Source organism: Eutrigla gurnardus (assembly GCF_963514095.1).
Source record: "Eutrigla gurnardus genome assembly, chromosome: 23".
NCBI lineage: Eukaryota > Metazoa > Chordata > Actinopteri > Perciformes > Triglidae > Eutrigla > Eutrigla gurnardus.
The window spans coordinates 17269731-17276387 of NC_139934.1; the positions used below are offsets into that span (position 1 = coordinate 17269731).

Below are 6657 nucleotides of genomic sequence, written 5' to 3' on the forward strand. Positions count from 1 at the left end.
TTAGCCATGGTACCTGACAAAACAACTGGTCAGTGGTTTATTTTATTTTCGTTTTTCTTTTTAAAGATTTGTTTCCACTAATTCCACTCTCTATCCTGACATGAATGTGAAAGAGGAACATGTAAAAAAAATTAACCAGAAACAAGCTAACTGATTATTCTGTTGATGTGTGTTTCGGGCTCAGTTTTAACCAGCAGTTTTAGCTGTTAGCAGCACTCAGCTAGGTAATTTAAGGCAACCATGGGTGTTTAATGTGATCCAGGGATCTCTTCAATCTATCTGTCTAACTAACCTTTACACTGGAGAGTTTAATTTTAATTTAATTTATTGTTGAATGTGCATGTAAGGCCAGTCTACATAAAGCAGAGGTTTTACACACCAGTGTTTCCCCTACCATTGTACAGGCCAAAAAAAAATCTAAATAAGCCACCTATCAATTCATTCATAAATCAATAATCATTTACATTAGGAGCGCCTCCGCGCAGCACAGTAGACTTGCTCTGCAAGACGCGCGGCCGCAACAATCCTCGCCGCGCGCTCCCGCTACGTTCTTCTTCTGTACTTTACGGGCTTGATGTTGTTCTGATGCCGTTCCGCCTCGTTAAACCACCACGATGTCGCTTTCTACTTTGAAAACACGTAAGTTGACACTGTATTTTGATAAGCTGTTGCACTCTTCAGACTCGTGGTGTGAGCGGAACCGGACCGGTACCGGAACCAGACCGGTGCATTTATAAGAAAAATGCCGCTGTGTGTCTCCGTCCAAAATCCGCTTTCCTCGCGCTGCCTGCTCGCACAGATCCGCTCGTGCGCACATTCGCTGATGCAGGTCGAGTGTTGTCGAGAAATATATGCAGAGACGGCGCTGTGTAGGCGTGTGTAGTATTAGGACGTGCTGACTTATGTACAACCGGCTAACGCTCCAAAGCCCGTCGTTTGGGCTGGAGCAGTGTGAATGCAAAGCCGCGGGGGACCCTCCTGGGGCTATTGTGCCGAGGCACGCTACTGATCGCGCCCTTAGGCAGCCTATGTTAATAAAATAAGGATTTTTTTTTGATAAGCTGTGGAACTCTGAGTCAACCTATTTCTACCTGAATTTCTATAAACTATTAGGCTGTTGAGTAAACCTATAACTTATATTTTACTTGATAAAATAAGACAATATATGCATTCATATGTCGTTATAGTGTTTTACAGTATCTGTAGCTATTAATGTTATGCTCCTCATTTTCAAGCCATATTTTTCCGGCCCCTAATTTGGGATCATTTCCATCAACCGGCACCTTAATAAGTCACTCTCTCCTTGAATCCTTGAAAACCTTGAATACACTCTGGTTGAAGAAAAATGTTGAATGCAAATATAATAATTGCAGAATTGCAGACTGCTTGCTGTGCCACCTGACTTAATCCAACTGCACCAATACACCATCCCACGCGTCTTGTCTGCTTAGGGTTTTTTCGGTGGGTACCACCGGGCCTGAAAAAAATTCTAGGGGAAACACTGCACACTAATGAGCCAAACTTTATGAGTGAGCTTGAATAAATAATGCTGGTATTAAATAACAGTAGTTATCTATCTATCTACTATACAGGCTATACTGTATGCAGGCTCTACTGTAGATATTTTGTCTTAATGTGTAAGCTGCATTCAAGCACATCATATTTATTTTATATTTATTATGTTGATATTGTGGTTGTGACTTAGAGCCAGACTATCTCTATTTTATGTTAGACGAGGTGGAACATGGCAACGTGGATAATTCACACTGGACCTGATGTTTATAGTTGACATGGAAAAGATGCATGCTCACTGAGTTTGTCACATTGTTTCTTCTCTTTAACAGAACATTCACAGATCTCTACACTTTGGTAAGTAAAGCAATATTTTAACTGAAATTTAATTGACTGTAGGTAATGGTTTAATAATTTACATCTGTTTATTTTGTTTAGAAAAAACATTCATACATGATTGAAATCACGCTTTGCCTTTATTTAGTTTACTGTGACTATTAAATGCTGCATGCACTGAACAGATTATTGCAAATCTTAAAGGTCCTATAAAGAAAGAGTACTTTAGTAATACTGGTGGGGAATATTACGGGAGCTTACAGGTGTGGTCTTAAATTTCTGTCACTGTGTAAACCAAAGCATAGATGGTAATGGTATTATATCACAGTATATAAAATTCCTATGTAATTGCTTCTGAAGGGGTAAAACACTGGTATGGCATCTTTTACTGGGAACTTCTAGGACATATAAATAGTACAGAGGTATTTTTAGAACATTTATAGTGCAAAACTGCAATAGATGATTTGTTGGCGCAGCCTGCACGCATTGTGTGATCAAGTTGTTGCTATTTTAGAGCTCTAGCACACATTTAGGCTAATACGTACACATTCTTTTCTTGATTTGTTCTCATTACAATGACAAGAAGCATGATTAGGCATGTATAGTTGACATGGGTAGTTTATATTATAATACTGCTAAATGTAAAACAATTACAATTTTTACCTGGGAGGCTTAAAGTGGACAATAACAAAAATACCGTCTGCAATTGGACTGTCAATGACCTCTCTGCATGATCAATTAATACTTTTCAATACTACTTTTCATAAAGTTGTTTTTAATGTCATGTGCAAATAGCAAAATAATATGACTTCCCTTAATTTTAATAATAAATACCTATGTATAAATATCAGTGATGCAAAATCTGCAAGTTCTAGCTGTCACACACTACAAGTGTGAGTGAGCACAATTGCAATTACATTTATTGTTTATTTGTAAATATTTATTTGTGATAGTAATTTCCACTACAGTTTTGTCTTAGTTTTTTCTGCATTGATAACAGCAAAAAGTCTGGTCACGCCTATTTCAAAGGGCATTTACAGGCTATAGGACAGGACTGGAGACTAAATTAAATTAGCTAGTAAGAGGTAAGATTTATCAATATGGTTCTGAACCCATGTTCTCACTTGGGTCAGTATTTTTATTTTTTTGTGCGTGAAAATCAGACTTGGTGGGCTTAACAGGGATGTTTACGCTAAATGTGTGAGGTGGACCTCAAATCCCAATTGTACTGTAAAGTTATAGTGCAGTTATTAATCAGATTATTTCATTTTAAAGAGGGTGATGGTTGTATGAGTGGACGGGAGTGTCTATGTCAGTCATAAGTCTGTTAGGGTGAAGAGTGAGGCTTCACCTCCTGACCCCCTGTCTTGACACGGACAAGATTGGTTGTACAGGCAGGAAGGACTTCCTGTAGATCCTTATTTTAGCTTTCTTGAAATAGTAGTGCGACTTGAAATGAGCTGTGAGATCATGAGGTAGCTTCTGAAACTGATAATCTTTCTCTCTCCCTCCTTCCTGTCTCTAATTGCAGACATCCCTGTTGGTGACTCTGAAGTGTAAGTTTGCACACATGGATTTTGATTTTGCTATCACTAAACTGATATTTCTTTGATTTACATTTTAGAATGACCTCTTTCTGCCTCATGCCCAGGTCCACATGGAATGTGAGCCCTTACACAGATTTAAAAAAAGAAAAAGAATATAATTTTCTAAGGAGAAAATTTTAGGAGTAAATAAAAAACTTTGTGGTGCACAATGAAAATTAATAATAATTAAATTAAGTAATGTGCTTTTTGCTTAATAAAGGAACACGAGAAGACATTTACAAGCAAACTGATTTAATTCGTGTAAATGTAAAATGTACACAATGTTTTATAATTATTTCTGCTTCAAAATTGTTTCAAAATAATTATTTATTTGATTATATAAATATGTATACTTTAAATTGATTTAAAGTGTTCATTTTGGCAGCTATTTTAGATTTAGTATTAGTCTTTTAACGAAAATGCTAATTAGTTCTAGTCATTTTTATTCTTCATAGTTTTAGTTGATGAAAACCAAAACATTTTAGTCCAGTTTACCTGTTCAGCTGACTTTAGCAGTTCAGATAACAGACACTCCACTGCCCTACTGTTATTACAGACACCTGAACTAACCACAGACACTTGCTACAGCGAGTGCTGCAGAATGAAACACATGTATAAACCTGCTGATCAGATGAATTGACTTATTAACTGAAGGTACTGTTCCGGCCCACTCTAACACCTGGTTGAATGATGAACGATGCATCTTTGCAGTAACTCCTGAGTCCTCCGAACACCTTCAGTAGTGATACGTGGGTCAGTCACACTCTCACCCACCACTTGAGTGTGTTTGACAGAGAGAGAGAGAGACAAAGAGACAAGCCACAGAGAGGGAGAAAAGACGGAAGGTTTAAACTACATTTTTGCCTCGTCTTTTTTCGTCAAAGAATATGACCGTTTATTATCGTCACAATTAACGTTAAATGACAGTGCTGCCATCTCATCATAGTGTCGTTAGTCAGGAAAAAATAGGTAGTTGATGAACACGTATCCTCTAGTTATCGTTACTTGCACTTGAGTGCATAAGGTTGAAGGTTGATTCATACTTAAATTAATATAAAATCTTACAGTCTTGATAAAGAGCTCTTAAGACTACAAATTGAAACAAAAACTGTGGCAGCGTCATGGGAGCTACTGTGTGAACACACCTCAATATGTCTGTTTTGCGTATGCTCCTAAATACATTTTATAGTTCTGCAGCTGCCATGTGGGTCTTCCATGTGGGTCTGATAATGTCTCACCCCAACACATGAATGACATAATACTAAAAGTAAAGTAAAGAGGCTATTTCATTACCCCCCTACTCCCTGTCTAACTGCAGACCATCAGTGTCAGCAACCCTGCGGTGACTCAACAGTAAGTTCACATACATGAATGAAATGCTGAATTTCAGCACTGAGCTTCAAATTAGTGGATGTTGCCTAATGCCTATACACACTTACCAAAGTGGCAGTGATATACTGAGTCTTGTAAAACAGCCCACTGACTAGATGCATTTCATAACACCATTGTCTTTCACATAAATCTGGCAAAACCAGAAATGTAGTAATAATAGGGCTATTTGTTAGTGATTATGTTTTTAGACTGTTCATGTGAAGACACCTTATTACTGATATTTTATCTTTGGGTAGAAGTTACTTCATTTGATTTCTTACATTGAAACTGTCTAATGTATTATTATTTTTCTGTCTTACAGGTCCGGCTGTCCAGCCTCTCTCCTCTCCTCTCCCCTATCATATTGGCTTTCGATCTTTGTATACCTTCTATCCACTCTGACTTAAATATTGGCTCTTCATTCTATCCTGTCATATCTACCCCTCTGTCTAAATTGTGACATTCTACCTGTCTATCCCTCTAATATGTCAAACATTGTGACTCTATCTCTTGTGATCTTGAACCAACATTGAAAAACCTTGATATTGAAACCTTGCCTTGAAACTATTGAGAACTTGACTACTGAATACTCGGGTTGAAAAGTGCCTGGATCTGACTATTTTTGGAATCTTGAGAGTCTCTTTCTCTCGTGCTCATTCTTTCCTGTCACCTCTCCTCAATCCAAGAACCTGATCTACCTTTGAACAGAACTCTGAGAGATCTCTGCTCTCAATCTCTATCTATCTCTATACCCATCCTCTGAACCAAAGATCTTTGGATCTTTACAATTTGCAATTCATTATTTTTGAAAAATATAACTGTTTTTCAAATTGAATAACATATTCAATCTTTTTGAAATACTGTATAATTACATAATTAATAATTGAAGCTTAAGAGAATTGTTTTTCTCCTAAATTGATTTGAACAAAAAATTGAGAACAAGTTTATTCCAAAGACTGTTGAAAACAACTATTGCTTACTATTTTAACTTTTGAATTGAAAATTACAATTTTATCAGAAAACATTGGACTTGAAATACACTCTGATTAAAAATTGAAGCTTGTAAATTTGAAAACTCATTTATACTAGAAAAGTAGTGTAGTTGTTCCTGAACAGTGCTGCTGTTTCTGAGATCTGTTGGTTTGTATCCAAAGGTTTGTTTTGATTGTAATTATCTTCACACTTTGTTAACTTGAATAGTGTTAATAAGTGTAAAAGTAATACAACTACATACATTGTATTCATTATTATCCAGTTCAATTATATTATTATTTGTACACACATTGTTTGAGTCTGTAAGTGTTGTTGTGTTGTTTAACCTGAAATAAACAGACAGACAGACGATCTGTGAGGAGGACCTGGCTGTTCCCTGTCTGCAGACTCAACCTTCTTCATCTACCAGAAGAACTCATCTGTCATCACACTCACACAACAACTGTAGTCCTCATATTCAATATAAACCTTGATATATAAATATATATGTATTACTGAATATATATCAAACACTGAAAAGACATCTAGTCTAGCATTCAGTTATTCTCTGCTGGTAAGTTCAAACACTTGAGGATCAGGACAGATCATAGCTGATATTGGACTATTGTTTGCATTTTGGAGCATTATAAGTGGAAAATATTAAAATAGTATATTCTGGGATTTACACATTTAAATAGCATTGATATTAAAAAGTTATTTAGTGTTTTGGTCTTAAATTGTTTCTAAACTAGTTCTTACACTAAATACTGTTCCCTTAGCATTAAATTGAGGAAAGTCTTCAAAGTTTAATTCACCAGTCTCTAGTGGATTACTACAAACAAATTACAAAGCTTTATTGAAATTTAGGTGGATTGAAATC

General features: G+C 36.3%; 1 long non-coding RNA gene across 1 annotated transcript; it reads left to right on the forward strand.

The window, feature by feature from the left end:
- Positions 1-647: 647 nt before the first annotated feature.
- On the forward strand, positions 648-6162 carry LOC311009113. Its single transcript, XR_014596606.1, has 3 exons — positions 648-1869; positions 3380-3404; positions 5128-6162. It is a non-coding gene; the product is annotated as an uncharacterized lncRNA (long non-coding RNA).
- The last annotated feature ends 495 nt before the right edge of the window (positions 6163-6657 follow it).